The 8,795-nt window shown below is 48.8% G+C and overlaps 1 long non-coding RNA gene across 1 annotated transcript; it reads left to right on the top strand.

Annotated features, from left to right (window-relative positions):
* Positions 1–980: 980 nt before the first annotated feature.
* Positions 981–6,169, top strand: LOC144216315 (uncharacterized). The gene is made up of 3 exons (XR_013330630.1): positions 981–1,095; positions 1,330–2,248; positions 5,535–6,169. It is a non-coding gene; the product is annotated as an uncharacterized LOC144216315 (long non-coding RNA).
* Positions 6,170–8,795: the final 2,626 nt, after the last annotated feature.

The following is an 8,795-nucleotide window of genomic DNA, read 5'->3' as shown; positions in this document are numbered from 1 at the left end:
AGCAAAAAAGTGCCTTGGAGAGAGAAAGAAGAGGGAGAGAAAAAATGGAACAAAGCCGATTTTTTTTGTTCTTCCTTCCCCAAGAGTTGGCCAGGACCTCCGTCTGCCTTTACCAGCAAGGAAGGTGCTGGTGCCCCCACAGAGGGCTCAGGATGCAGTGTAAGGTCTACTGGCCACGCCCAGAGGGTCTGGCCTGGATGCTCACTTCCCTAGCAGGGCCCATTTCTCTGGCCTTTTCAAGCGGCCGATGCTGGAGACCATGACTGGTTACGCAGCGGAATTCTGCACATTCGACATCCTATGCGGTATGTGATTGAACTGACATTGGCCAGTGGCGGGCAAAGGGCTGGTAACATTACAACCAGTGCAGGAAAGCATAGCCCCGTTTCAGGAATATATCTGGGCACTTCCTTGAACCTCAAACGCCTAGCTTGGAAGCCTATGCTATGATGATGTTTAGATGCGAGCGGGTTCCTAAAGCCCCACTTACGGAAGACCAGCATCACCCGGATGCAGCAGCTGAATTTATGGGAGGAATTCCACCACCATGCTGAGGCCCAGTTCACTTTCCCCCCATCGCTCAAAATGCAGCTCCCCTTCCTGCCTTGCAGGATGACACGGAGGGCGCCAGCCTCAGTGACAGGGGACAGCAAAGCCTGCTGACATGATGAATGCACCGAAAGCTCACATCCTTGAATGGATGGGGCATTCAAGAGTGGAAAACCGGAAGAACTTAGATCGATTAGACCCAAGGAAGAGATAGCAGAGGAACTTCAAATATTTTTCCAAGCCAGTGGCGGCAAGAGATGGGCCTGGAGAGGGAGACGCTCAGATCTGGAAGGATTTGGACATTACTTTGCGCACGCATGGAAGCCATTGCAGGGCTTGGAGCCAGAGAGTCGGATCTGCATTTCAGAAGATCAGTTACACGATGGATGAAGAATGAAGGGGGGAGGGACGGGAAGCAAGCCAGCCAAATAGAAGGCTCCTTGGAAATCTGGGTAAGAGAGGGAGGGGGCCTGAGCCAAGACACTGGGTGAAGAATGGAGGCAAGTCAACAGCTCCAAGAATGGCTCAAGAAACAGGATTGGAAAGGTAGGCAGTTTCCTGCAGGGAGACAAGGAGTAGAGCCCTTGGGAAGGGCTAGTCTAGACTCTCTCCCTCCCTTTAGCTCATCTAACCCTAGGGTCTGTTGAAATCTTTTTTTTTTTCCTTCCTCTTTTTAAGTTCTCTTAGACCTACTCTGCCTCTATGTCACTGTCCTGGGGCATATTGCTTGAGCTGATATACTCCGAAATCAGACTGACTGGGTGTGGTTCTATTATCTAGGGTCTTCATGAGAACAAGGTGGAGGCTGGATGCATTTAACAGTTCTCACTGATGATCTACTTAGTAGGTGGGAAGAATTACTGTGAGGAGGTTTCAAAGCTTCTAGAGCCTTTAACAACTCAATGTCCTGATCCAAATAAGAAAGGAAATGATCTGGAAGCAGCCCACTGTCTTTGGCAGTGACAAAGAGACACTGATCTATGTACAGGAAAGAAAAAACTTCTTTCAGAATCTCAGAGTTTATGGTCAATATGGAAGAGCCAATGGATGGTCTTTGGCCTTCTAGCAAAAGGCACACTTACTTGCCAGTGTGTCCTCAAATACCAGCTGATCAGCAGTACAAGTTGCTGGGTTTGTTCCTCTGGGGATCTTATCCAGATTGTTCTAAGGCTGAGCAGGGCAGGAACTGAAAGAAGACCTTGGCTGGTAAATTCATCTTCCTGGAGTCTGTGAAGAACTCACCACTCAATCCAGATCACAAATGGAAACATTCCACATGGACGCTATCTCCCATGCGTAGGAAGCCTGGCCGTCCCCATTCATCAGGGCCTTCCAGTGCTAAAACGGGCGAAGTCCCAGGCAAACCAGGATGAGCTGGTCACCCTACCCCTGCCCCCCACTTTGAGCTCATGCCGCCATTTTGAATAGTATCCTTTTCAGTGGTGATTTCGGAAAAACGATTGGCAGTTTGGGGTCAACCTTGTTGGGAAAGAAAGAAAATCAATTTGGCCAACTACATCTACTCTATCCATCCTTTCTGACAGAAAGGATATTGGCGTAGCTAGGTGGTGGGCGCCCACTCTGAAGCAGATGTGATGGGCTTAAATCCTAGCTCTCTTCTATATAATGGGAACGTTCATAAGTCACGCCTCATCTAAGAAATGGGATCAAAAGTGCTGAACACCATGTCCGGCTTGTAGTAAGTACTCAAAACCATGAGCTGTTACTATTAGTATTTTCCACCTCACCCCACCCCAACCCCAGTCCTCTTGATGGAAAGCTACTAAGAGCTTTTCATCTTTCTTGCGACACTTCCCATTTGGCATGAGGCTTTCAGGAACTTCTGTTACTCATCCCCCTACAAGGTACCTTAACTGATGGCGTCCATTTACAGAGTTCCTGTTTGCAAATCTGTTAACTGAGAAGACTTGAAAAACCTTTGACCCAGTGACCAACACGATGGAATAAGAAAGAAATGCCTTAAGGCCTGTGGTTCCTTAAGAAGGAACAGGTTATCTTCAGGGGAAGGGAGTTTTCTAAGAATCAGATGTTTGTTAACTGAGATAATGTATATATAAAGTTGAAGCTGTGATCAAAACAATGCTACCACCATATTATCTTTTGCCTAAACCATTGCAGGAGCCCTCACGGCTGGTCTATGCCTTCTGTCTTTTCCCCTCAGAGCATATTTTCCCCACCCTGCAGTCAGGGGGATCTTTTTAAAAATGTAAGACAGGGGCGCCTGGGTGGCTTAGTCGGTTAAGCGTCCATCTTTCGCTTAATTCAAGATCTCACGGTTTGTGGGTTCGGGCCCCGCNTCAGGGGGATCTTTTTAAAAATGTAAGACAGGGGCGCCTGGGTGGCTTAGTCGGTTAAGCGTCCATCTTTCGCTTAGGTCAAGATCTCACGGTTTGTGGGTTCGGGCCCCGTGTCGGGCTCCTCCCCTGCTCACGCTGTCTCTCTCTCCTAGAAATAAATAAAACATTAAAAAAAATAAAAATAAAAAAAATAGAAACGTAAGACAGTTTGGGGCGCCTGGGAGGCTCATTCGGTTGAGCGTCCGACTTTGGCTCAGGACTTTGGCTCAGGTCATGATCTCCCGGCTCGTGGGTTCGAGCCCCACGTAGGACTCTGCGCTGACAGCTTGGAACCTGGATCCTGCTTCGGATTCTGTGTCTCCCTCTCTCTTTGCCCCTCCCCCGCCTCCCTCCCCCACCCTGTCCCTCTCGGTCTCTCTCAAAAATAAATAAATATCTTTAAAACTAACCTTAACGGGGCACCTGGCTGGCTCCGTTGGTTAAGCATCCGACTGCGGCTCAGGCCATGATCTCATGGCTCATGAGTTCGAGTCCCGCATCCGGCTCTATGCTGACAGCCCAGAGCCTGGAGCCTGCTTCGGATTCTGTGTCTCCCTCCCTCTCTCTGCCCCTCCCCTGCTCATGCTCTGTCTCTCTCTGTCTCTCTCTCTCTCAAAAAAAAGTAAACATTAAAAAAACCCCTGAAATTTAAAAGAAGTAAATAAATAAAACAACCAAAAGCTGGAAATCGCTCTGGTGTCCATCAGCAGGAGAAAGGATAAATTGTGGTATATCCATACCAAAAAAAATGAATGAATAAATAAATAAATAAATAAATAAAGTGTGTATATATATGCATATGTATATACACTATCCCTCAATTAAAATACATAAATACTGATACAAGTTACACATTGTTCTAGTCTCAAATGCAATATGCTGAGTGAAAGAAGCCTTACACAAGGCTACCTACAGAAGGATTCCATTTATAGAAAGTTCTGGAATAGGCAGCACTAACATATGCGGGGAAAAAATCAGAGTAGTGGTTGCCTGGGGGTGGGGCAACGGATGGGCGAAGGATGGGAGAAGAAAGTCCTCTATCTCCACAGGGGTTTGAGAGGCAGAGGAATGTCAAAAATTCATCAAAATTCAAAGAATGATGCACTTAAGATTTCACTGTGTGCAAATTTTCCCTTTAAAAAAAATCTGTAAACAAATACTGAGCTCTGGGTGGGTGATTTGCATGTCAGAGTGTTTGGGGATGAGGTAAAGATGGATAACTTGCAATTGATTGGATAACTTGCAATTTACATTGAACCGGGGCAAAACAATCAATGGAGAGATGGGAAGAGGGGCAAATAAATGAACAGATGGGCGATAAAGCAACTAGAACCAAGGGCTGGGTGTAGAATCCACCAGGTGGGTATATAGATGTTTTAGAAATAATTATTTTTCACCTTTTCTATATGCCTGAGAGTTTTCATAACAAAACTGCGGTGGGGGCGGGGGTGGGGAAGCAGGGTGGAAAGGGTTAGGTCACTATCTTTTTTTTTTAATAGCTTCCCCTTTCTTTCAGATGCAAAGCCAAACTCTTTCAAGGGTGACAGGATCAGGGCCATCCCCATTCCTCCCTCTCCAGCCTGGCCACCATTTGCATAATGTCCTTTTCAGTGGCCAAGGAACCCTCTCTCGGCCCCCTGCTTCTGGCTGCTGTGTTTTTCTTCAAACATACCAGCCACGTGCTGGCCCCAGGCTTTACACCTGCTGTTCCCTCTGCCTGAAACACCATTCCCCAAAATCTCACCAGTCTGATTCCCTTACTTCTTCAGGTCTCTGCCCCAAGGCCACCTCCTGAACTCCTCTTTGTAAAATAGCACCTCCGGAAGCCTCTGGGTGGCTCAGTCAGTTAAGCAAGCATCTGACCTCCGCTCCTATAGTGATTTCATGGTTTGCAAGTTCAAGCCCCGCATAGGGGTCTCTGCTGTCAGCACAGAGCCCACCCTAGCTCCTCTGTCTCCCTCTCTCTGCCCCTCCCCTGTGCTCTCTCGGTCTCAAAAATAAACAAGCATTAAAAAAAATTTTTTTTTAAGGGCGCCTGGGTGACTCAGTCAGCAAAGCGTCTGACTTCAGCTCAGGTCATGATCTTGCAGTTCGTGGGTTCGAGCCCTGCGTCAGGCTCTGTGCTGACAGCTCAGAGCCTGGAGCCTGTTTCAGATTCTGTTATCTCCCTCTCTCTTTGACCCTCCCCTGCTCATGCTGTCTCTCTCTTTCTCAGAAATAAATAAAACATTAAAAAATATAAATAAACAGTTAAAAATTAAGGAAAAAATTTTTAATAAAAAAAGGAGCTTCCTGCCTCCCAGGATCTCTAGTCCCTTGCTTGTTGTTTTTTTTTAATGTTTTTATTTATTTCTAGGAGAGAGAGAGAGAGAGGCAGCGTGAGCAGGGGAGGGTCAGAGAGAGAGGGAGTCACAGACGGAAACAGGCTCCAGGCTCTGAGCTGGCAGTCAGCACAGAGCCCGACGCGGGGCCCGAACCCACGAACCGCGAGATCATGACCTAAGTGAAAGTCGGACGCTTAACCGACTAAGCCACCCAGGCGCCCCACCCCTTGCTTGTTTTCAGGTGTTTGTTTGTAGCACCCATGGATAGACTATTCATTTGTTTCTTGTCTTTTCCTCCTCAAAGCAACGTAGGCCCTTTGCCTGGCTCCCTGGGGTGCCCAGGCCCGGAACAGCACCTAGAAGGAGACCGCACTCTGTACATGTTGACTAAATGCCTGGATGAACGAGCATGGTGTTGACATGAGCAGTAAGGGCTCATCCAGAGAGGCCCTGGGTAAGAGCCCGGCCCTGCGCGAAGCCATCTACTAACATCTTCTCAGCCTCCCAAGGAAGGCAGCTGTACCTTCACGATTGAGAAAAACCAGAGCACAGGAACATTAAGTGACTTATCCAATGACCAGTGTCAAGACTGGCAGAGTCCAACGCACTTCTTTTGGTGCCCAAAGTCAAAAGGTTTCCACCTTGCCAGAGGGCAAGGAGGGTCTAGAAGAGGAAGACACGGGAAAGGGTATGTGAGACCCTCACCAGGGCTGCCCTCACCGCAGACAAAAAGACCCACGTAAGTGCCGACGATCTGCAGGCATCAGGCTCTCAATCATGAAACTTCCATCGAGCACCGTCGGGCTCTGTGCTGCCGGCTCGGAGCCTGGAGCCTGCTTCTGATTCTGTGTCTCTCTCTCTCTCTCTCTCTCTCTCTCTCTGGCCCTCCCCTGCTCGTGCTCTGTGTCAAAAATAAGCCTTAATCACACTTCTAACTTTCTCAAGAATAAATATACGTTACAAAAAATTTTTTAAAAAAGGAAACAACTTCCAGTGACACCTGTCCCCCGACTGTCCCCGGTCGATAAGGGTCAAATGGACTGAACAGTGTTTCTGGGCTTCCAACTTGCTTAGCACTTGTATATCATGGTCTGTGTTCAGCGATTGCCTCTCAGGTACAAAGACGATCTTCACCCCTTCGTCAAACATCTTTCCCGTGCGTTTCCCCCTTATACACAGGCTGTGTATCTACTGACCTTCACACAGAGAGTTTTTAAGTGAGCAGATCAAGTTCTCCTCCAGGGGCGCCTGGGGGGCTCAGTCGGTGGAGGGTCCGACTTCAGCTCGAGTCGTGATCTGGAGGATCGTGAGTTTGAGCCCCGCGTCGGGCTCTGTGCTGACAGCTGAGCCCAGAGCCTGCTTCGGATTCTGTGTCTCCCTCTCTCTGTGCCCCTTCCCTGCCTGCACTCTGTCTCTCCCTCTCTCTCAAAAAAAAAAAAAGCAGCAGCAAGATGCATCTGAAGTGTCACCACCCCTGTGTACTGAGCACCACTGCACCTATGTGCCTCGCCAGGCAGAAGGGGGCCAAGAGGGAAGTGGAGAGTGTAGCAAGTTCCCTGCAGGGCTCAGTCACGCGTGTGTCACTCTGGCCGTCTTATTTGAACGCACTGAGCCTCAGCTGTCCCATGTGAAAAGCGGACTTAATTATACCTCCTTGAAAATCCTATTATTGTGAGGACCACAAGAGACATTGTACATAAAGGGATCTAACCCAGTGGCCGGGACACAAGAGCTCAGGGAAAAGATGCTAGTTTCGTGTCCGCACCTCTCTCCCCTGCGCCCACACACTTTTAGGGACCCTCACACACACCTGGGTAATTGTGACCTCTAGGCACACTGGGTTAAGTGCTCTGAGCGAGAAACTCCTTATGTGTAGGGAAACTCACAAAGGAGGTATTTTTATCTCCCCATTACAGGTAGAAACCCCAAAGTACAGAGAGAAGAAGCAACTTGGCCAAGATAATACCATCTTTACATTTCGGAAGCCTCCTGGTTCTTGTCTTGTTTGTCTTATAGAGAGAGATGGATTCCAACTGCGGAAATCCAGGAAGGCTTCCTGGAGGGGACGGTCATCTTAAGAGTCTAATTTTCACAGCATGAACATCTGTTTCCTCTCATACCTAACTCAGCCTCCCAGTAGGAATCTGCATCGTGGATTCTATAGCCCAGTCTTGCCAATTTCTTCCCGGTTTTGATCTTTACCCGAAGTGAGCACTGATCCACAAAGAATCTCCTCTCTCTTTCGAACCCAAGTAAATCATTGAGAGCCACAAAGGACATCCGTCCAACACCACCCATCCACTTCCCAGAATGTTCCCACCTCTACAGAGACTTGAGAAAGAAGGATCTTGCTCAGAGACTCTTCGAGAACCNGCCCTCAGGATGGCTGGCCCACCATGCTGTGGTGAAAAATATCTGCATTCCGGTAATTTCCAATTACCTATTTGTTTGGGAAAGATTTCTTCTCTTCCTTCCGCGCCTCCTAGCTGTGTATACGGTGAAAAGGATAGAGCCAGGCTGACACCCCCCCCCCCCCCGCCGCCCCTCGGCTGTGTTTATCCACCCAAGAAAGTATTTTAAGTACTTTGTTTCCATTATGCTATTCTGAGCCCATTACTTGGTGGGGTGATTAAAGATTGCTTTTGGCAAGAGAAGAGAAGACAAAGTGTTTGTTACTTCCATGACTGTTAGCCTTTTCCAGGCAGCCTTCAAAGGGAAAAACATAAACACATGGCATACAAAATACATATTGGCTTCGTAGTGGGAGCCCTGGAGAATGTCTGGCCCTTCACCTTTGTCTGGAATCTGGGTCGCTGGGACAGAAGGCACGAGAAGGACTAGAAGACAGACTCTTTCTAGGGCACCTCTGGGTGCTTCTCTCTTCCTCTGCATCCGGGTGCGCGTGGATGCTTTCGCTTGGCTTGGCTCTTCCTGCGAACTTTCCTACCCTTTCCATCGGTCTTTGGACACAGCCCGTGGCCGAGACAGGTGAGCCCTCTACCTTCATGGGCTCGCGTCTTCGAGCGCGGTACGCAGTTAAGGATGCCGCAGGTATGTTCCGGGGCAGTGGGTGTCATGGTGGAGTACGGATCGTGTCGTGGGTGTGGGGGTAGGAATCTGAATGTCTCCTGGGGTCTGGGAGAACAGGGAGAACTCAGGGAAGACTTCCCCAGATGTGCCAATCTGAAGAATGACAGGCCCTAGGTAGGAAGGGGTCTTCTAGGCGGAGGTTGCCAGGGGAGGAGAGAATAGGGTTTGTTCAAAGAAAGGAAGGGGGGGTGGCTGGAATCCATAGAACAGGGTCAAGAGTACCCAGCATGTAAACAGGAGGTCAGGGAGTTCGGGACCCCCCCACCGCCCAAGTAAAACCACATGGTAGGTGTTAAATACAACTCAGTGAAACTTAGGAGTGAAAGGCATGTCCTCATTTACAGCGGCCAATCCCTGCCATCTTAACAGCTGGATGGCCATTGGGCAAGGCAGTTCACTGCCGTAGGCCTCCACTTCTTCATCCATCAAATGGGTACCCTTCGTCCTTCCTCATGGGGCCTGCGGGACATAGCTG

This window comes from Crocuta crocuta, unplaced genomic scaffold (genome assembly GCF_008692635.1).
Source record: "Crocuta crocuta isolate KB4526 unplaced genomic scaffold, BGI_CrCroc_1.0 scaffold692, whole genome shotgun sequence".
Classification (NCBI taxonomy): Eukaryota; Metazoa; Chordata; class Mammalia; order Carnivora; family Hyaenidae; genus Crocuta; species Crocuta crocuta.
This window is presented reverse-complemented; position numbering and strand designations above follow the sequence as displayed.